Consider the following 22,746-nt stretch of genomic DNA (forward strand, 5'->3'; position numbering starts at 1 on the left):
TGTTTTGTTACGTACGTAGTTTTGTATATATTTTGATTCAGAACATAGTCTTTTAAACGTAAAGGATGAAAATCGATAACAAAACCAAATTTAATTCTGACCTTGACATTTCAAGTTAAAAAGTGAAGTAGCTTGATGAGTGATCTCCTCATACTTCAAATCAGTTCCCTCATCTTCCAAGTACCCATACCCTATAATCTTTCTCATAACTTTGTGTCTTCAAAAATAATTAGATATTTTTGGCCCCTATTATTCCAGACTTTTCTTTCTCTGATGGGAACAAACTTTCTTACTTACAGACTAAATCCCCATTCACAACTCAGACCCACTAGTTTTACTGCCAAAATTTGCCCTTTAACTTAAGTAATTCACTTCCCTCCATTTACCTCTTCTCCTCATCATGAAATATTTACTGTCATGTTCCCTTTCACCCTTAATTTTGCTGTCAAACCAAGTGATCCCTGTTAGTTCTTTCTCATAAGATTATCTTCATAGACCATCTCCAGTACATGTTCTGCATTGCATTCACTTCATTGTCTCACATATCACTCCACAGCTGAGATGTGGACTGGTGTAAGCAATTCCTGCATTGTTTCATAAAACATATATATAAAGTAAATACATACTCATTTATATATGTACCTATATGCCTTTTTATTGGAAATATTTTTAGTCAGCTTAGAAGCAAACCACTAAACTGCAAAATCCAAATTCTCATAAAATGCCAGCTCATTACTTTGTCCTGTTCTTTGATTGTTGTGGGACAAACACTTCACAAATCCAAAAGATTCCCTGGACACTTCCTAACAGTGCATTTAATTAGCCAGCTGAGCCAGAAGGTATTACTAGAGCCAGGTATCTAGTCCTAACAAAATATTGAAGAATTGGGCTTTTGATTACCTAATTAAATCACCCACAATTAAATCAGATGGGAAGAAAACAATAAAGAGATGAAAATACTTGCACTTCTGGGAAAACCTTAACTGCTTGCTGTTAAGAAGAAATTTCTTTTTAAGTGCATTACTTCCATGATGTTCACTCTAGTATTTCTTTTACATTCCAGTCCAACATCTGAAGGAATGGCCGCAGAAGACCAGAAATTTCAAATAAGGGGCCAGTTCTGTAACAGACTGTTGCTGTGTGTGAGAATTTTTCACAGATCATAGTGAGTTTCTCACAGATCACTGTGAGGCTGTAATATCAAATTTTATTGAAAATACAATATAAGCAACGTGGTTGAGGTTTTTTTCAGATATCAGTAACTGACTCAAGGACTACTGGTGACTGAGGCACTGTAGCTTAATAACCTCTGAACTACTCATTTGATGTGATGTATTGATAGTTATCTTCCTAACTTACAGTCTCCCACTCTCCCTTTCTCCTCAGATTCTTTCTTGTTTATGCATGTGGCAATAATGAGCTTCTGAGCCCAACCTTGCCCCTTGCTCAAATCTGACTTACATAGGAATGCAAATAAACATTTTCAAACACAGATTCACAATAGTGAAGTTTGAAATCACTACTAGAGCACGAACTGGTACTTATCATGACATAAGTTTTATTCATACTTTTGCTATATACACTGCCATTAACAATATTTAGGTAATATTTTAACAGCATGACCGATTGACTATTCAGTGGGTAAACGACATTATCTACATTATACAGGCAGCTCAGAGCTCAAGCGGGATGCCTGAGTACTCTTGGATCACACTGTAAGACATGGGCAGGACCACAGTAGAGCTGGCACGCTGGACTAGGGCACAACTACATGAACCAGGGTAGGGTCTATGTGTTACCCAAAATAGCAGTCCTACTTCAGATGGGCAAACATTGCCTCCTACTGAGATCATCTTGTTAAAAGGAGGCAGTGACACGCAGCACAGTGACAAAGAGCTGTGCTTGGCACCAGTGTCTGCATCTCTGCAAGGAGTCATGCACACTTACCTCTTCCCTGAAGGTCTGTCTTTGCATTATGTGATGAGCCATGCAATCCTGCTTGATGATTTCTCAAGAAAGATGAAGCCTTCTTTCTGCCTGGGTCTCATCCTCATTAAAAATGCTATTACAGCCTGCTTCAAATACTGATGTGGAAGGTGCCCTTTCACTTGCTTTTGCTTCTCAATGAATAAGTTAATAAGTTTTCTCAAGGAGTGTAAACCGCTTTACCCTTGCCCTTCACTTCTGTGTGGTTAGGTGGGAAAAGCTCAAGAGCATTCTGCCTTCTCATTTACTTTGATTATTTACAGTCCCACTCTTACCTTCACTGCTGTAATTGCTTATGAGTTATACAAAATCAGTCACTTGCCTTTATTCATACTGAATAGCCCCACAGACTACAGTGAGGGCACTCTGGGTGCAGCATAAGCATACTTCAGTTTATGACACCCATGAATCTCATCAGACTGGAGAACTCTAACAGGGGAAGTAATTCAGAGAGTAACTTCCACTGTCTCTGCAAAACAGGAAATACCTTCTACCTCACCCTTCCTCAGACTCTCTGTCTCTAAAGTTAACCCATTTCATGACGGTTCTCAGTGTGTCAGCATACTGTGCTGATTTCAAATACACTGAATGACTCAATTGTAAGAGTACCATAAATGTCAGCAAATGTATGCACCTTCCCTGCTAAATGTAATTTTAAGAAAACATGTACCTACAAAGAAATGACTATTTGTAAGTAGAGACCATAGATCTGATGTTATTCAGATTTCAGGATTAATAGAAATCCAACTGAAAGCCAAGATCCAAAGTCTAACCCTTAGCTATGAAACTTGGGCAAATCTTATTTCTGTGCAAATAAAACTAAAACAAACAAGCAAACAAAACCCAAATCAAACCAAACAAAAAAAACCCTACAGAAATGTACTATTCAGAAAAACCCAACAGAACTTAATAAAATGCTTGAACTCCTACCTCAGTTCAGCCTTCTATTACAAACCCATACATAACTCATTTTAAAATTAACCTGAGGCCAAGGAAATTTGCATCCCAAAGACTTCACAGTTTGTCACAATTCTCTGTCTCTTCCTTCCTTTTATTTTAAATGTGACTGGAAAAGTGTTTATTTGAAGAGGGATACACGTATAGTGAGAATGTAAACTGCAGTGAACCACAGACAATAAAAACAGTGAAAATTATTGCATGAAATTGTATTTACTTTAAAGCAGCCAAAAAAATCCTCACGAAGTTCTATACTTTTCTTAGATGAGCCTGTAAAATATCTACCTGCAGAAGTTGTGATGTGAAAGCTGTTTGGTATGGAAGTTGTCAGATAACTATAATTCAGCATGATCATGACAGAGAAAGAAGGATCTTCCTGGTCTTCTGATACCCTGATCTACTATCTCAAGTATCAAGCCAGAAAAGACCACACCAAACTGATAGTAGCAGCAATCATAGAAGCATAGCCTGCTAAAGCAATATTCAACAATAGGCACGACCCAGCCATTCCTCTACCCATCTTACCTTGAGTTGTGCCTTGGTGCACAATCTGCTAGTTTTTCAGCTCTGTTGCATAGCCAACAAAAGGCATATTGCTTTTTTTATTAACAAGACTGAAAATAAGCATGGAGCCTGGGAAAAATGTTTTCATTCTAGGGATAAACACTTATTGACGCCCTAATGTGTTGGCTGCCTCCTCTGTTTCATGAACTCTAGGGACCTTTATTATCAGAGAGTCACCTCATTCTCTCAGAACAAATGAAGTTCAGGTGTGGGGTAAATTGTATATATTCTTTAATGTACTATAGACAAACAATGCTTATATTGTCTTCTGGTTTTATTGCCTGAGAGATTCTTCCTCACGAACACAAGCAGTTGGGTTTTCTTTCTCCATTACTCTTTTAATCTTTGCTCAGCTGCCACCATGGCATTTGGGACTGCTCAATACAGTTTTCAAAGCACTGCATCTGATATTTATGAACCTATAAACTGGTGCTGTTTGTTTGAAGCAGCTCAGGCTGTTGGCAGTGCTTGTTGTCGGTTTTGATTGCAAACAAGTTCTGACTGCATTTCAGGTTCATTCAGAATGAAACCTTGACAAATCCAGTAAGAGCCACTAAACAACTCCAGGCATGTCTATATTCTTAGCAGCCTTGGGTGCCCTAAATTCCTCCTGAGGAAGGGACAGATATGAACTTGTCCCCACTGTCCTTCTCACATGTATCCCTTTCTTCCAGCATGTCATTAACAAAGAGCTACCATGGTTTCAAATGAACTTCCAAAAAGAGTTCCCATTTCCCAGTCCTAAGTTTGCTGATACATGTACATTTACTGGGAATGAATGAAGACTAAAAGGTATATATTTCACGTTGGCTCAACTCAGTGTGGTACACAAACTAGATAATTTCAATAATGACTTGGCAGCTATATATCCTTCTAGCATCATCACTGCAACCACTCTGTAGTGGCTGTATTCCAGCTCTTCTTCAGTCCAAGGATCTTCTAAGCTGAAGAGGGGCAGAAGCCTGGGAAACACTACAATTTTCTACCTGCTTTCCTCCTGTCTCCTCTTTCTCCATCACTGGTGCATCATCAAGCCACACTGATGGAAGCAGTAATACTGCACATCTTTCTGCTGATTTTTCCACTTTTTGAAGACTCTCTTTACATTGTATGGTGGAAAAGCTTCTAGACTGCAAAGCACTACAGGTTATGCTAAATGAGTCCTGGTGCCCCAATAAAAACTGAAAAAAGAGTTTCATCTATATCTTATCATTTAGATGATGGTCCTCAGAGTTATGTTTTGCAAATAAGAAGTTCACACAGCTACACTTGCCAATGCAAGTACAAACAATCTACTCTTATTAAAGCACTTATTTGTCTTCTGTCGCCACAGACAACAACTGCATGTCTGAAATAAACAATACCGGGGAATGTTCTTGACCTGAAAATGCCATTTTCCATGCAATTTGAATAATCTCTAGCATGCTTTGAGTGGGGCCAACTAGCAGTCTCCCAAGTAATTCTCAGCAAAGGTTGGGTATTAATACAAACCAAGGATCTTTTCCAACAGGCAGTTGGCCACTATGTTTAAGAGGGAAAGAGTTTAACCTTAAGATCATGGACAGACCATATCACTTGACATCAAGGCTAAAAATATTCCCAAACATTGTTTAATTTTCTAGTAAAAATGTAGTAACGGTCTATAAGTAGCTCTCAATACTTAATCTACTGAGGTTCAGCTTGAGGTGGGAGGAAAGGAATAAATGTTGCTACATATTATGCTTGACAAAGGCACAAGGAGAATAATGCTTATTTTCTCAGTAGCATCTAGGTATGCAATTCTCACAACTTCAAAGACTGAAGTAGGTCTAACTTTATTCACCGAGGACATCCACGGGCACAAAGGGCTTTGAACCCATCATTGATTAGAATTCAGGCAAATGGAACAAATTTTCTTTTTGTGGACAAAGCCTGCAGCTAGGATTAATGCCCAAACTGACCCTGTAGTTCTGCCACCACTAAGCCACAGTAAATGTAACACTTCAGCAACTTTGGATATGACTTATCTCATGCTAAGACAGCTATCTAAAGTAGATAAACTTTCCCTTTAGTATAAGTCTTCTCTACTAATTATGAAGACAGCCATAATGAATATTTTATTGTATATACCTTAATTTTAGAATGTTAATATTATGTGAGATGAATTGCACCTTTAATCCATTTGTGAGACTGAAACCGTACTTGAATAAAGAATCCACGGAGCACAATATGTCTTAGGAAGGTTAGATTTAGACCTTTGGCTTAACACTTTGCAAGAAGAATTTGAAACAAGAACTCAGAGAATTCACAGTATAAGATGCAATGTTTTTACTAACAGTTTTGCACAATTTCTAATCACTTTTCCTCCTAATGGTAAATTTTAGGGGCATTTTTTTCATCATCATAGGCTCAGTGACCTCCAGATAAATCATACTAATTTTATAAAGTTCTTATCAGTTCCTTTTATTTCTCATAACCAAAGGTAAATGTGTAACTGTAGTTAAAGGTGAAGAAGTCAGAAGGATTTATCACTGAAATGACACAGATAAAATCTGCTAAGAAACATCTGCTGTAAGAAATTTATTATTGCAATACTTCCTAAGCACTCTCTTGATTATCTTGCAAAGGTCTGCATGCTGACAAATCTGCTGAATATAAGTTTACAGTGGATGTATACTTCTTAACAGATCAGAAAAGCATAAATGCATGAAAATTTCAGGCACAGTCTATCATGGGACAACGTTGATTATAAAAGATTAGCTCCAGTGCCACATGCTTTGTCATATTCTCCATCCCAAATCTATATTTCCTGTTCTCAATCTTGAAACAAACAGTGCAGGAAGATTGTTTGCTTAGATACATCTTGGATCCCCAAACAAATGAGAATGAATGCCTTGTTTTCTTGTGGTGAAAACAGTCATTCTTCGCAATGGAGATATATAAATAAATATACATCAAATTATATAACATGTCACAGTGTAGACAGTCACAAGATGAATTTGTCTTTTTTAAAGGTATAACCTGAGCATAGCTGTTGAGAAAATGAAAACAGTACTGCTGTTATAATGTACAGCATGACTCCTTTGACCTGGAGATAAAGGAAGACAAAGCAACAAAGGCATGTCACTCTAAAGCATATAAAACCAGAGAAACCTGAGTGCCCTGGTTTTGTGTACAAGTTCTCTCAAAAGACAAAAACGCTTCCTTTAGATTCCCTTTTCTTTAATAATGTTGCTTGATTCCCAGAAAGCAGTACTGTAGGTCACTTAGAGAGAAATCACTCATTGTTAATGGAAAAACAAATCAACAATATATTAACTCAACTAATGCACTTTGTAGGTCATGTTATACAACAAAGCTTTTAAAAATCATTTGTTTGACTGATCATATTATGATCTGACCTGTTAGCAACTCTGAGTAGGAGACCTCGTTTTAATGCAAGGGCTTTAAAGGTACAGTTCAGATGCCTTCACATGTGGAAGGAAAGAACCACTCTGCTGCAAAGCAGCTGTATGTATGGCAGATATGGGGTGTCTCAGGAAAACACACTCTCAGCGTCAGCTCCCAGAAGCTCTGCTGAAAACTCTGCTCATGACCCTGCTTTAAGGAGGGACAATCCCAGCCAGATAGCAATGCTCCTATGGGCGTTCTGCCTTGACGTGCCAGAGAGCTGAGATTTTTCTTGGGCATTTGGATGAACTTGAAAGAACTGCCATGTTATGGGAGAGTGAAGGGAATATTTCATGGTGTATAGCGTGTTCAAACAAAATTTACCACAGGAAATACAGGCCCAGGAAAATCATTCGCCTTTGTTTCTTGAAGTTCTCAAAACCAGATTTTTATAAGGACAGAAAGTTACTTCCATACGTGTGTGTGCACATGCATGCACACATTATATATGCAAATATGACATTACTAGTGATCTTTTGATTGTCATCCCTCTTAAAAAGAGACACTACAGAACTGGAGGTACATCCATTGTGAGGGTTTCTCTGGTCAGGAGGTGGAGATACCTTTTAATTGGATCCACTTCCTACTCAATGTTCTTATCCTCTCCTCTCCTCTCCTCTCCTCTCCTCTCCTCTCCTCTCCTCTCCTCTCCTCTCCTCTCCTCTCCTCTCCTCTCCTCTCCTCTCCTCTCCTCTCCTCTCCTCTCCTCTCCTCTCCTCTCCTCTCCTCTCCTCTCCTCTCCTCTCCTCCCCCACCTCCCTTCCCCTCCCCTCCCCTCCCCTCCCCTCCCCTCCCCTCCCCTCCCCTCCTCTCCCCTCCCCTCCCCTCCCCTCCCCTCCCCTTCCCTCTTCTCCTTTTTTCAACTCTTTTCAATTCTCTTCTTCTCCCCCCTTTATTATTTGCTTTTTCCCCCTCTTTTATTTTTCCAGATAATCTTGCATCTTTTATGAGTACACATGTATGATAATACACCAACACACCAACACAGCCGAAGCAAAGCTAACCAGTATCAATTCCTGCTATTTCTGTGTTTGCCACGTGAGAGCTAGAAGACTTATTGTAGATACCATAGCCATGATTGCTGGAACATCCACCTCCCTTAGTGTTTCTGGGGACATTTTCTGCAGGGTCTACTCAGTCACATTCTTGTTTCCCTATTTCATCCAGTTAATTGGCTAGTATTTGTGAACTACTCTTCATCCTCCATCTCTTCTCTGTGAAAAAGATTTACTTCATAGTTGAATATACACTAGCAGTGGTTACATTTATGCACAGATTTGCTTCTATTTTTTTTTTTCTGGCCTTCTGGACAGCACATTCAATCCCCTTTGTACTTGCATGACACTGTTGAAATCAGCACATCCATCACAAAGATCTGTGGAGGTTACTGTATTTCCAATAACTAGAATTTCATCCACAACTGGAGGCTCATCCGTCTCAAGACATGGTCCCATGGCTGTTGAGAGATGGCAGAACTACTGCTTTTCCTCAGATGCTACACCCCCCCAATGCTGCACTGCCTGTGTCTCACAGGCATCTGAGATCAGGCTGCAAAACCCCTGCATTGCCCTGCCTGTAACCAGGGTGGATTGCTCCAGCCAGGATCACTGCAAGGTGCCTGCTGCTCCCTGGGCAGCTCTAGTGCAATTTGGGCAAAGTGATGAAAGTAGCTCTGCCCCAAGGCTGACGTTGGTACAGCCGCAGAGAGGAAAAGGAGAGGGGGTGAGAAGTGTCCCAGGGAAGAGGGGAGTCTCTCCTGTTTCTCCCCATGACCACCATCAGAGAAAGAAAAGTCTGCAATAATAGGGGCTAAAAAATATCTAATTATTTTTGAAGTCACAAGGTTATGAGAAAGATTATATAGTGTGGGTATTGGGGAACTGAAGGAATGGACTTGAATTATGAGGTCACTTGCAGTTGACTGGTCCTGTGTGGCTGCTGGTTTCCCCATTTCAGCATCTCTGAGTGGCTGAGCAGGAAGTAGAACAGCTGGAACATCTGTGGCAAAACAACAGATCACCTGTGTTTATATGTTTAAAGCAACAGTTTAAAATGTAACTTTGTGATACTATCCTAATTCCTGCCAGGGGAGAAGCTGATCATGAGCATCACATTGGATGAATGTAAATAAATAATTTTTTTCTAATAGGAAACTCTGATCTGTAAAGCCCCCAGTGCAAGTAGCGCCTTAGCAATGAAGGATGTTATAGTGCAGTTAACACTGAGTGAGGATGCCAGAACTGGGCAAAAATACACATTCCTGTGTAACCTCATCTAGGTGTTCCTGCTCCGGCAGGGGGATTGGACTGGATGATCTTTTGAGGTCCCTTCCAATCCCTAACATTCTGTAATTCTGTGATTCTGTGATTCTGTGAAATTATGAAAACGAGAGAAAGTAATGATTGATGCCTAAACTTTGTTATAAGAAAAGAAAAAAATCTACTTCAGAAGAAAACCCACCACTAGGAAATCAGTACATATTCACCAACTTTATACCTGATTTTCATTTATTTGTTGTTATTCCTTCTTAAGGCTGAGAGCTTTGCTTTTAGATAATAGTTTGTGTTCTTGCATTTACTACAAAAAAAAAAAAACGGTGGGAGAGAGAAATAGGAGGTTTTAACTGAATGGCATAATGGATAAATGCATTGCACAGAAATTCACTTCTGTCTTTCCACTTTGAGTTCTGTAGAAAAATAAAGAAGTCTGTTGGTTATGGTCATATGGTTATGACCTTCATGGCCAGTATTAGTGTGTGCTAGCAACATGATGGGAATAGTTCATGAGTGCTGAGAACTATTGTCCAGACCTGTGACTTTATGGAATACGGTGTCATAAGCATATTTAAATTGTAGTCCCAAAATCACTGAATCAAAGGTTTAATCATGTTCCTTGCCTAATTTTGAAGTTATTAGACATTGTTTTGTTTTATTGTAAAGCTTTCATACAGAACTTCTAACATATATATGTATATATAAAGTAAAATAATAGGTATACCTAAAAAGTAACATTTATTCTTTCCAGGTGCTCTGTAATAAAACACCTGCTGTTACTCAGCTACTTGTTCATTCCTGTTCTGTTTCTTCACCGTGTTATTCCCATCCCCTCCTCACCACCCCCCCCGCCGCCAACATTATGCAACAATCAAGTATCTAACAAATAAGGTGGCTGCTTCAGGGTACATGGGTGAATTAAGTCCTCTGTGGCCTCACCAATCTGCAATTACTTTAAGCTTTTCACTGGTGGTTCAAACATGTCCCAGGAAGAGATTTGCTTGACTTGCCTTTCATGTAACTTACAGATACCATGTACGTCGGGATTCATGGGCATTTATCATTTCCTGTACACCTTAAGCAAAGATAATGCAACCTTGCTAAGGAGTGTTGATTATACAGCGAACTTCCAGCTTGCATTGAGTCAGATTAGCCTATACAGTTTCACTAGATTTCAATCTGTTTCTTGCATAATGAAAAAAAAAAATTGCTCAATGAAATAATCTGGTGGTGTATCTGTATATGGTTGTCCATGCCCAAATTAATTTCTGATTTAATTCCACTGACATTTTCAGACTATGGATGAATTTGGCTTGTTCATTGTAGCCTGTCACAATTTTCCATGTTAATTTTAATGGAATTTCCACAATATTTTGCTTTGTCTTCTTGCATTATAACTATGCACTCGAAGAATAAAATATAGCATTACAGGGATAACAAACTGAGATTTGCATGCGTATCCAGTGTATGCAGAAAACGTTGGCATTTCACTGTGATTACTTGTGGATAATTTTAAAATATATGAGTAACTGCAGGATTTCATTCTTTAATTGAGCTGGCTTTTTGTATGAAATAGTATATATATATAAAATTTCAAATCTTTACTACAGGAAAAACTTAGGTGTACAGCTTTGAGCAAATTAAGAATACAAAAAGGAAAGTGATGATAACTTTTATATTTTAACCAATATTTTTGGGGGGACAAAACATGAAGAGTTGCCAAACTGAGTTCTATTGATTTTCCTGCCTTTGACTTTAAACCTGAGGGTTTTGCTTCTTGAAGTTAAATATACATCATTGGCGAAACTCTGTGACACTCACACAGTGAGCTCTGCAAAGTACCATCTTTTATAGATCACAAGGCCGTGGAGAATGGGAAGAAAACTTCCCTGCGTAGCCTCTTCAGTTTCCCTCATCTCAGGGGTTAGGGGTGAGCTCTGTGCTCAGCCTTGCCTTTTTTTGAATCATTACCCACACTGACAACAATTTATACTCTTTGCAGAGGAGTAAATGGAAGGCGATGAATAACCTGACCCGTTTCCTGTAGGCTTTAGATCAATACTGGACTAAGATGGACTATGAATACTTATCTCATGGATATTGCACTTCCATGCCTGTAGGACAGAAACAGCTGTCATACAACCACCATTTCTATTCATTAGACCACATTCATAGTGGTCTCTGCCATTAAAACTGTCTATTTCTTCCTAAACCATCTTTTGAACTTTATTTCCTCAGGTTCATTCTAGGATCATGTAAACCGGTTTAGCTGCAACAGCTTGCCAGGTAATCAGGGTTGGCTGGCAGTCACTTGGTCCAGAAATATCTCTCAGTGCTCTCTACTACTGTGTGTTAAAAATTACACTGTATTAGTGAGATACACTTATTAGCTTTAAGACCTTTTCTAGTACATATTTTGTCAGTTGTTTATTTAATTTGTCTTCTATGGAATTGATAAACATGCTGACAAAAGGGTAAGTTAGGTCATGAATGTAGGGAGGCTAAATTCATTTTTTGAATTGAGAAGTATGCATGTTTTTATGCAGCCATATGTATTATGCCATCCTCCTCATGAAAAAGGTGCAATAGTACAGAATGACTAATCACAGAGAAACCAGTGTACCGTCATCCTTCTCCCAAGAGGGACCTTATGTGGTTTGTGCAATATAGCATTCAAAACCAAGCTATCATTATTTATTTTGCAGTATCTCACTTGACGACTCAATGAATAACCATCACATGAACAAAGAACAATCTGTTTGCTTTATAAACGACACAGTTTCAGGCACTTATGAAACAGTGAAAACTAACCCCTGAGAGCAATGTTAAATGAATGTGATGATCTAAGTTTTTGAGCAGTGAGTGAGAAGGAAAATGTAAACTGTCGATTGCACATCAATTCCTATTGTAAAGTTGAATTCTGTTTGTTTAGTAGTGATGTTTCATGAGACACTATAGTTCTGTATACCTGAGATGTTTGGCACTTGCAGAGAGTTTCTGTACTCCAGTTACCTGAGGCATGAGCATTTTTTTTCATCCCTCCTTTTCTCTATTTTTATGTGTCTAATCTGTTCTCTGTTCTCTCACAAAGGCAGCTCGCACTGTGTGCCATCATTTGGGCTCATATACTGCACAAGATAACACACAGACTCCATTTGTATCAAACTATTTTCTTTCTTTTAAAACAAATATTTACATATGCAGTACTACTTCATCTTACATTTTGTGGAGTGAGCTTATTACTGAGAACTTGTTGATCTTCCAGAGTCTTCCTTTCAGTAAGTCTTGTGCCTTCCTCTGTTTTTCATGTAGGGTATTATAGTGCTCATTCCCATTTCTTCCTTCATTGCAACTTCTAAAAATAATCAACCATTAAAGTAGCTATTGAGCTTTATTGTTACCAGCACAGTGAGATTAATAGTGGTGAATATACTGTACCTCACTAAAAGGATGGCTTAAATTGTTTGACACATCTCCCAGGACAGTCAGGGAGTTCTGAGAAACCCCAATGTTTCCTGTTACTCCTTCCACAGTAGTATGAGTCTGCATTGATTTTTCCAGTAGCCTGTGCCAAACAGGAACAATTTAGCTCATAGGGAGGTAATAAAATAATCTTTACAAGCAATGAGTATAGCAAAGCAGGTCAGAAACTGGATCTGTGTTTGTGGGAGGTATAGGATCTGGTAGTTTAGTATCTTTCAATGAAAATAGAAATTAAAATAAAATAAAAATCTGATTACTGTGATTTGGGACCACTGAAGGATTTCATTTTAGTTCATCACCTGCTTCCATTTCAAAGAAAGTATAATTTATAATTCTAATATGGTTAAAACAGTTCAACCTTTTCCTTTGATTATCTCTGATTTTCAATGAAATGCAACGCAGCCTAATAAAAATTAAAAATGAAATAAGCATGAAATTTTTTAACATTGTCAAAATAAAATAATTTCCCATTTTTGGAGTTCTTTGAGAAAACTGAGACTAATTTTTTGATTTCTTCCTATCAAACATGTAATTGAAACAAACCTGTTCTTAGAAAAATATTCAGAATACTCGTTTTCTCAGTGAAATTAATTGCCGATGTCTGTCGTCAATGCTGGATTATCCAAGGAATCTAAGTATTGAAATGTAGCTTCTAGGCTATACTACTTTTTTCCTCAGGCACAATGTTAAATTAGGTGCACATGCCATCATCATCTTTTTTGCTCTCAACCTTTACTTCAGGAAAATGTACATAGAAAAGATAGCATGCATGACCTGTACTTTTATCATCAGTGCTCCAGTGGCTATGTGAGTATCTGCTCTGTTTCTCTTCAATGGCGTATTGTCAAGAGGAAAATGCATCAAAATTGCCACTAAGTGAAGAGTTTGTCTCCTCTTCCAGAGCTGCCTTTTTCCTATGTTTGTGAAGCGTCAGTGCTTCTAAAAAATAATTGTAGGACATTTTGAAATTGAGACTCATAACCGGAAAGCGGTCAGGTGAACAACTAATTTGCTAAGAAAATATGACACAGGAATATCGTCAGACATTAACTAACGAAAGCAATAAATCCTTCTGTTTGCTCAAGATATGGTTAAGGCTAGTTTTATTGACAGTGATAGCAGTATTATCACAGAATGTTTGTGACTTTGCTCTTCATGAACTCCTTGACTTGTATTCATTCCTCTGCTGTCGTAGAACTATATTTATATGAGAGAAAGCTGCACTGCCAATGTCACTGTCATTGTCATGGTCAGATGCAATGTACTTTGTTGCATTGAAAAGAAGCAAGGGAGTCAGTCAGCTTGAGAAGCCTCGCTGTGAAGAAGGAACAGAGCATTAATCAATTTTCTGGATTTTCAATGCCAATAGAAACTGCTTTCTGAATGCCATGCCTAGAAACTTTTCTGTCAAGCCTCCCAAAAGAAGAATATGTGTGGCATAAGTATCTTTTCCACATCTTACACCTTATTAAGGCTTTTGAATGTCCAGTCAGCATGAGAGACCCAGTGCAGTCTTCTTCTGAGGTGCTTCAGAGGCTCAAAAGGGGAAAACATTAACATAGTAATGGGTGCTCTGCACAGAATTTTCCGCTGGTTATTGAGATCTGTGTAGTTCCTGGGTCAGGCCTTCCATGTGTAGGTAATCCTGCTCCAGGACTGTTTTTTAAAGCAACTTAGTTGAAAGGATGCATTGACTTTGTTATTAAGTTGTGTAGCTCTAGACCCAGTTACAGCTAGACTTAGAGATATGGCTCAAAAAGCACACTGTTGTTGTGAGTATGAGTTGTGCTGTTGGAGTGCACTAACTACCTGGGTTTATTCAAGTAAATTGAAAAAAAAAATTGTAATTATTTTCAGGAATGGTGACTATTAAGAGACAAGATATGTGTGAAAGGCAGCTTTCCTACAAACAAGTGTTTGGTACTACTGGCATGCTTTTTCTGTCTGAACACAAAATCCTTCTACAGCACAAAGGTTTTTAGATCAATTTAGCTGTGGAAATGACTAAGCAAAATCATGTTACCCCTTTTTAGTGTATATCAATCACCTGTTTACAGAAAATAGCTTGTATTAAGTGGTCCGTGGTCTAGATGCCAAATGTTCAGTTAAAGATCAGCTTCAGCTGATGTGTGTGGACATGATTGCATTTAATCTACTGAATATGCGTCGTTTGACTTCAGTAGAGGCCTGTTTCAAGTATCTGTCAGCACACTGGATCCTGCAGGAGAGGCAGAAAATTGTCATTACTTTTTCTTTCATGAAAGATTTTTTGCAGTCTCTGAGAACCATGAAGCCACCTACTGGTAAGTTTTTTGTAATGACCTTGTATGTGCTATTCTTACTGCGTCGAAGTCTTGACACAGTGTTTGGGACAAGTTTTAAAAAGTCTTTTACGCTTCTGAATACTACTGGCTTATGCAAGTAACAAGGCCTTGAAGGACCTATTTCATTAAGACTTTCTGTGGAACCAATATCCATTCTCAACTGAAGGGTGAAATCTGTCCAAATACTTCTCATGAAGAAGGAATTACGTTGAAGTCCAATTTTTCCACAGCTAGTTCATGCCCTGCTGTGTTACGTGGCAGTGATTCATAGGTTGCCTTTGTTGTGTAACAGGAAAGTCTATTACACTGCTCAATAGTAAGATAAATGCAAATAATGATGATGATAGAATTAATGGATGATTTTTTATCAGTGCACCTCTGCATACCTTGCAAATGTTGCATCAAGACTCACAGTGAATTGGCTGCAAATGAACAAGCCATCTCATAAAAGAGAGGGGACACAGGAGGCTGGCAACGTGTCTCACAAGAGCCTTCAGGTGTTTGAACTTCTAGCCATTATTTCCAAAGTCTCCATCCAGCACTGTGACAACTGGTGGGAAACTTCCTGTATTTTCAGAACCGAGGTGGTACTACTGCTGGCACAACGAGGTCTGCCCTTCGCTTTATTGCTCAAAGGATGGGTGTAAAACAAACCTGTCAATGCTTTTGTAGAATATTTTAATAACTTAATACTTTTATTAAAACAAACCAAACCAAACCCCAAACCAAACCCCAAACCAAACAAACACCCCCCCCTGCAAAAACCCCCCTAAACAAACCAACCAACCAAACATGTATATATGTGTTTAAGAAGGGGTGCACATACCCCAATGTGAAGTCAGGCATGTTTATTTTACTTTTATTCTAGGGTAATTCATTAATAGACTGAAGATTAATAATTAGCCTGGTGAACAGGCACCTCTTGCAGGAATCCAGTTGAAGTTAGTTCATCTGATGAACACAGAATTCACAGTAGTCTTTTAAAAATTTAAGGACAATAATAGGCATAACAGAGAACTAATACCACAAACAAAATCCTCTTACTTGAGAACGGTTATCTTATCTAGCAAATAAATTGATGAAATCAGCTCTCACTGAACTTATCAAGCAGCTGCTTCTGAAACAGATCAGATATTTTACTGATAAAATGTATTTTTTTTTTTCCCAGGTAGAGAAAATTTGACTGATATAAAATGAGGTAGTTCAATGGAAATCCACTGAAATCCCACCAGTGATGTCAGATGGATGTCTCAGTGTTCAGGAGAAGGCATACGTTATGAAGAATCCTCCTTTTTCCCTGCCATGAATGACATTAAATCTCCACTCTGGTACCTCTTTCTGCCAACCACTGCTCTTCACTCATCATTTTGTCCTGCAATAGTTGGCCTGTGATCCTGAAGAGGAGCTTTGTCAGAAGGACTGTTACATGGGAAGCATGCTTGTGTGGTGTATTTCTGTTTTTCAAATATAAAAAAAACAATTGCATTTCCCAGTTGGCAGTAGAGTTTGCCTTTGCTTTAATCTACCTAGTTCTTGACGTGCTTGGGAAGTGGCTGCTGATGCAGGGCTGACGTTCCTGAAGGAAAGAGCAACAGAGCTGTGGGAAGGCCCACCCTGGACTGCTGCCAGAAACAATATAGCTGCATTACCGCCACACTCTGTACAGATTAATTAGCTCTGTCGAGAAGCGTCACACTGTGCTAACATGTCTGCCTTTGTTCTGCAGCTTAAACTAACTCATTTGGACCTGACTTAGGTACCTTTACATAAGTGTGGTTTCTTTATCCTTGGGATAAGTCGAGGTAAAATGACTCATTCTACAGTGCTAATCATTTCTGGCGAATTACGGTCAGCGTTAATCAGTGACACGTAGCAGATGCTGTGTGATGGTATCATCTTGCTCTTGCAGGTATCCACCTGTTCAGAGGAGTACAGGTGACCTGTAAAGTCATCTCCCAGGTCTGTCAATGCACATATGGAGCATTGCTCCGAGCTGCTCATTTTTCAGCTAGAACGTGTCCAACAGCAGTATAACTCTTTCAGTCTCAGGACATATTAGCAAAGAGCAGGCTAATTGCTAAGCCCCTAATTCAAAGAGGATCCCTCTGGACTGGGGTTTCTCTCTTTGTTCCCTGAAGACTGGAACACTGCAGTCTTGTGTATGTTCTTGTCAACTTGCACCGTGTATGGGAAGTATTGGCTCAATTTGTACTTTCTTTAATTGTCCTATGTTGGTCTTTGTATCATCAAGAGGTCCATTACAGTAATATAAAGATTTAGCTTCAGAACTAAACTGGTTTTGGACAAAAGCACTGTGGAAACCAGGGGCACATGGGGATTGTATGAGTGTCTCTGGTGTTTGCATGACAAAGCTTGTTAAGTATTTCTCTGTTTTGCTGTACATGTAATAAGGCTGTACCTATGATCATGATACAAGGACCAAACTTGTGATGCTGTGCCAGAAAAGGCTGGTGATATCTGTGTCGGGGAGAGAGAGCATATCACTTGGCAAGGCACAGTTAGACAGTGAACTCTGATGGTAAAATGGTAACTGCTAATTGGATATAATGAGGTGGATGCCTAAGGGAAGATACCCTTACCAAACGAGTAAGTCAAGAGGCCAATCCTGTTGGCAGGGAAGTTCTGAGTATATTAGTACTCATGTAAAACAGCCGTAGGGAAATGAATCATACAATTGAAGGTTGTTTGAAAATGTCCTGTCACTGGGTGTGCTACTCTGAGTTTGTGTGCAGCACAGTGAGCTGAATTCATGTCAAGTTGCTAAAGTAAGAGGAAATTTTTGAATAATCATCCCTATATAATGACCTAGATGACAATGGGTAGGTTAAAAATAAGAAATGCATTTTTGCATTTCAGGGAAATGAGAGTAGCCTTCCTCTGGGAATCAGGGAAAAAAAATGAATGTGAGGAAGAGACTTTCCAATTTTAGACCTGATTATCCTCTCCTCTTGCAACCTTGCACAGTCATTAACACTTTTGCAAAGGGATGTGAAGTGCCATCGTTGAGATTTGGTAAGGCTGCCATTCATGCCCTGATTTCCATAGTGTGAGTGTGCCCTGGTCAGCATAACAGAGACTCCAGTTCTGGCATTTCTGGCTTTAGATTTCTATTTATTATCCTCATTTTGAGGGAGAAGATGTAATAGCCAGTGTCAAGAGTACCACAGCTTCACAGGTGACTGAGAAGTGTTGCATGATGGAGAACTGGATTCATGGGGTTTCCATAACACTATTTTTAGAGATATTTAAAAATATTTGCAATGAAAACTGCTTATGATTTGGAAGGTATAAATGATTGTCCCCAGGTTGTTCTATGTTCTTTCTGTCTTGGTGAATGACAATGAAATATACTGTTTTCCCAGATAAATTATATTAGAAAGACTCCAAGAGAAGTGTCTGAGCAGCAAGAATATCTGGAGTTACAGGGAGTCTTTCTCTGTGTGCAACCAGAGAAAATGGAAGAGATGGAGCCAGCGAAGGGGCTCTCAGCGCTCCCTGGTTGTTCCCATTATCCTGACAGCACAAATGCACTCCCCAGTCTGCAGGGCTTAGAATGAAAGAGGTGAACTTTCTGCTAGTAATTATATAATTGCAATTGCTGAGAATGTTGTATTAGCAACGTTTTGTTGCAGTATTTTTTGTATAAAAATATTTGCAGCTAGTGTGATTGTCCAAAGCAACAGGTTGGATTTTTCACTTCCTGGAATTCTGTTCACATGAATGGACATCCCACTGAAATGAGGCTGCAGTCTTAAATATACAGATAAATATTCTCCTGGACATTGGAATAATAGAGGAGTTTTCTTCAGTCAGTCATTGAAAGTGATTTTCATTTATTTCACAAGCTGAGGCATGATGGGACAGCTATGACTATCTTTTTTGAAGTCTCCATTTGAGCTGATATCAGATGATCTGGTAAAGTCAGGGAAATATTTACCAAAAATAGCAACTGGAAGTGAAGAAGTAGTGCTTTTGAAGGCTTTCCTGCTTTTTGCCTTTGGCATTGCTTCTACAGGGTTGAGAGGTACTCACCATGCTGGGAAAAGAACCTTTGATTTCTCAGTTGAATAGCTTTCAACTAACTGCAAAACATGACAATAATGAAAAATGGAGGATCAAACTGCTCTGAAGAGACTTACATGAGTGAACCTGAAGAATCTGACCCAATGCTTTTAAAATGACTCCCTAATTAGAAAAATATTTTTTAAGTCTTCAAGCTGTAAATGCATATCTTTCCTTCTGAGCTATGCCCTCAGCTTTCACAATAACATAAGTAATTCCCTTCTTTTTTTCTTTTTTTTTTTTCTTCCTTCACTTTGTTTCTCTTTTCTGGTTTTCAAAACTGTTCCCTACCCAGCCTATGTTATTTATGGAGACTGATTGTGTTTATTCCTTATACTTGTCTTAGTGACACCAGCACATCTCACCTGTGAACCTTGACTATTTTGGCTGGATGGTAATTTTACTGAAGTTGTCATTAAGGTGTCGAAGTGGATTGTAGGACAGCTAATTTGTGCCATGCTGCTGTAGCTGCTGAAGGCCAAGGGAGGGTCCTTGCTTTGCTGTTTGTCACTCTCAGGATAAAGTTGCCACTAAGACCCAGGAAGGGTTGTTCCATGGCTTCTCATTATTTCCTCATACTTTGGTTTTGTGTTGGGGAATGTTGATTTTACCCAAATGCAATCCTTTAAGTTTCATTTTATGTGGTTGCACCATACCTTCGCCCAGGCATGTCAAAAGCTTTTGTCCAGGCATACTTCAAACAGGGTAATTCCATCTAATTACTTGCTTCCTACAAACTCGTCAAGTGCAGCTGTTGCTTAATGACCCTCAGTTAATACATCTGAAGTGTCATCCAGGGAAACTGTGTCCTTCAAGAGATGAATTTAAAATTCGCAGTTACCTCAACAAAGTTCACATCTGACACCTTCAGGAACCTGCAACGTGCCTGTATGACCATGAGCCTGTGAGGTAATTTATTTTATTAAAATAACTGAGAAAGCCATTGAGAGAAAAGATTTATCTTAGACTGTAAGCTGGCTGAATTGAATCTAAAATATTTGTCAGTCCAATAGTTATATGAATAGTTGTAAGAACCTCAACCTTGCTAACATCTATGCACGTTTAGTCACTAATTTTAAATGGACCAGGTTTTCACCCAAAGTCTGCCAAAGAGCTTTTAAACTAACATTGCTTTTAGTCTGCTTGTCCGATAAAGATCCTGGGAAAGGCATACTGTAATAATGTGTCTGCAGTTGATTTCCTCCAGAAAAAACAATTTTCCCTGAATCCATATGGTTGTTAACAAAATGCATTGTTAGCGGAATACAGTGGCTGTGATAACACATGCTACAAGTTGTCATTTGTAATCATCACTGTTTCAACTGACTGTCTGCTCCTGGCTCATGTGTTGAAAGAGGGTAAGGAAAAAAATCACATATTGTCTTGCTTTAACCTCAAAAGGGCAGGATGGTGCCATCTAGCAATTACAGGAGTTTGACTTCCTTTCTACTGTAAGCAATTTTTTGCAAGTTCAAAACCTACTAATGTATGAGTGAGAAAAATCCATACAGAATTATAAAACAGCAAAATAATTGAAAACCAATCTCTCTTCAAGGAATGGGAAGAAGTGACATTTGTCTACAAATACATGTGTTCCAAAATTAGTACTACATGTTGAATTTTTAATATATAATAAGAGGTTTGTCCTGAATTGAAATTTTGATGTATTGACTTAAGAAAAATAAGGGTGTCAGGGAAATAATGGTTATTCACTGCTAGCCCACATTCTCCTTTACATATCCCTTCCTTTTCTTTGAGCAGCTCCTCTCTTGTGCTGCTTCTTTGCAGCCCATCAGCAGACTTTCTCTTTAGAAAGAACTAGACACCATCTACCTGTCACCATTCTGAGGAGAAATACTGCAGTCATATCTCTTTCTTTCCCTGGTCACAGACTGACAGAGGTGAAGGGCGCCTGCAGGACACAGGATGGGGGGTCTGTGATGTTTGGTACCTACCCATACAGAAGATAAGTCAGTCCTTAAACCACACATATAAAATATGCTATTTTCCCTAAGTAAAATAGGAAGAGATTAGGTATTACATAAGAAATATACATAAAGAATTATTTCTTTTCAGTGCTCCTTACAAGTTTGTAGATAATCCCAAATCCAATTCATATCTCAGCCCTTTTATATGCTGCAGTGTAAACAGTTTTATCAAAATAAATGCATTTATGCTGCAAGACCATGTTTCCAGAGATATATGACTTTGCTAAATTTAAAGCTTTTGGGCACACATTTGTCATGCTGAATGTATGACTCAGAAAATTATTTTTTAATGGTTTGGCCATTTCTAAGAATAAAGTTAAGGAAAAATACTGTTGTTTCTTCTTTGCGTCTCTGTACCTGTTTGTTGAGAAATTTGAGTGCTTTCGATCAATGATTTAGAGTATTTGTTATGGTAGTAAACAGATGTGTTTACCATCTGTGAAAAATCAGCTTGTTTTTGCCAGTTTCCAAGAATCCAAAGAGAATTTGATTTCTTATATGCTAAGCAGAGTCCAGGACAGTGGGACAGTGGGATGGTTAGAAGACTCCCCCTTGACTGAGCACACTTTAATCTCATAAAACTCCCACATGGTGACTGGATGGGATGTGCAGCATACCTAGAGCAGTACAGAACCTTTTTAAGGGATGGAACAAAGCTTCTCTTACAACTGTTTATCTTTACTCACCTGAGTCAGTGTACTGGGTGCTGCAAGACTTCTTGGATTTGATTTTTACCTTAAATTTTGTCAATTATTGCTTGGTGAAGAGTAGGCGATATTGTAATTTCACCTTGTATCCATTAATTTAGCATTCACAGAGGGCTGGACTTTCTGAAGAGAGCTAAATGCCCAATAATTTTGAGAGGTAATTGCACCATGACCTGTAAGCTCATCTGTTGTTTACACAATTACACTTCAAAACCAGGTCTAAAATATGGTGAGGACAGCACAACAAACTTTGGAGGAAATAATAATTCTCCATTCAGTGAAGTTAAGAACAGGGCAATACACACCTACCCAATGATGAACACCAGAAGAGAAGGTCAGTGTTTGCCCATTGCTGTTCAAACAAGAATGGGCAAAGATACACAAGCCCTCTTAAAAAACATCAACATTTCCGTGCTTCTGTGTGAAGCAGATCTTTTAGAAGATAGTGTGTGATCATGTGATTAAACACTCTGTTGTAAAGGGTGTGAATGAGATAGTGAACTGCTCCAAGGAGTAGTTAGTTACATGTATACAATCCTAAAATTACAGTTGGCCCTTTGAAGGCAACCGCAAGGCTGATGTGGCCCCAGTGAAAACAAGTTTGACATCCCTACTCTAGGTTCATCCTAATGTGGTCTGTGGTCTCATTCCCTAACACTGAAGTCAACTAAAAGACACAGACTGCAGCCTGGATGGCACACTCAGGACAATCTTGTCTCCTTGTTTTTGCATAAAATGGTGCAAAAAGACCCAGATCTTCAAGACTAAGTATGAATGTGGCAGCATTGAATGAAAATCTTTTGAAGATTTCTGTGTGTGTGGTGGTGGTTTTTTTGTTTGTTTGTTTGTTTGTTTGTTTGTTTTTTGTTTGTTTTTTGTTTGTTTTGTTTTGTTTGTTTTTTTGTTTTTTTGATGGTAGCCTTATTTTATTTTTTTGTATCCTTAGGCTGGA

At 38.7% G+C, this 22,746-nt stretch overlaps 1 long non-coding RNA gene across 1 annotated transcript in view; it reads left to right on the plus strand.

Annotated features, from left to right (window-relative positions):
- LOC139827975 (uncharacterized) overlaps positions 1 to 21,416 on the plus strand; it is a 36,400-nt gene extending 14,984 nt beyond the window's left edge. The window contains exon 2 of the long non-coding RNA XR_011739123.1: positions 16,185 to 21,416. This is a non-coding gene — a long non-coding RNA (uncharacterized lncRNA). The remainder of the gene's footprint in view (positions 1 to 16,184) is intronic.
- Positions 21,417 to 22,746: the final 1,330 nt, after the last annotated feature.

Source organism: Patagioenas fasciata, chromosome 4 (assembly GCF_037038585.1).
Source record: "Patagioenas fasciata isolate bPatFas1 chromosome 4, bPatFas1.hap1, whole genome shotgun sequence".
NCBI classification, from domain to species: Eukaryota; Metazoa; Chordata; class Aves; order Columbiformes; family Columbidae; genus Patagioenas; species Patagioenas fasciata.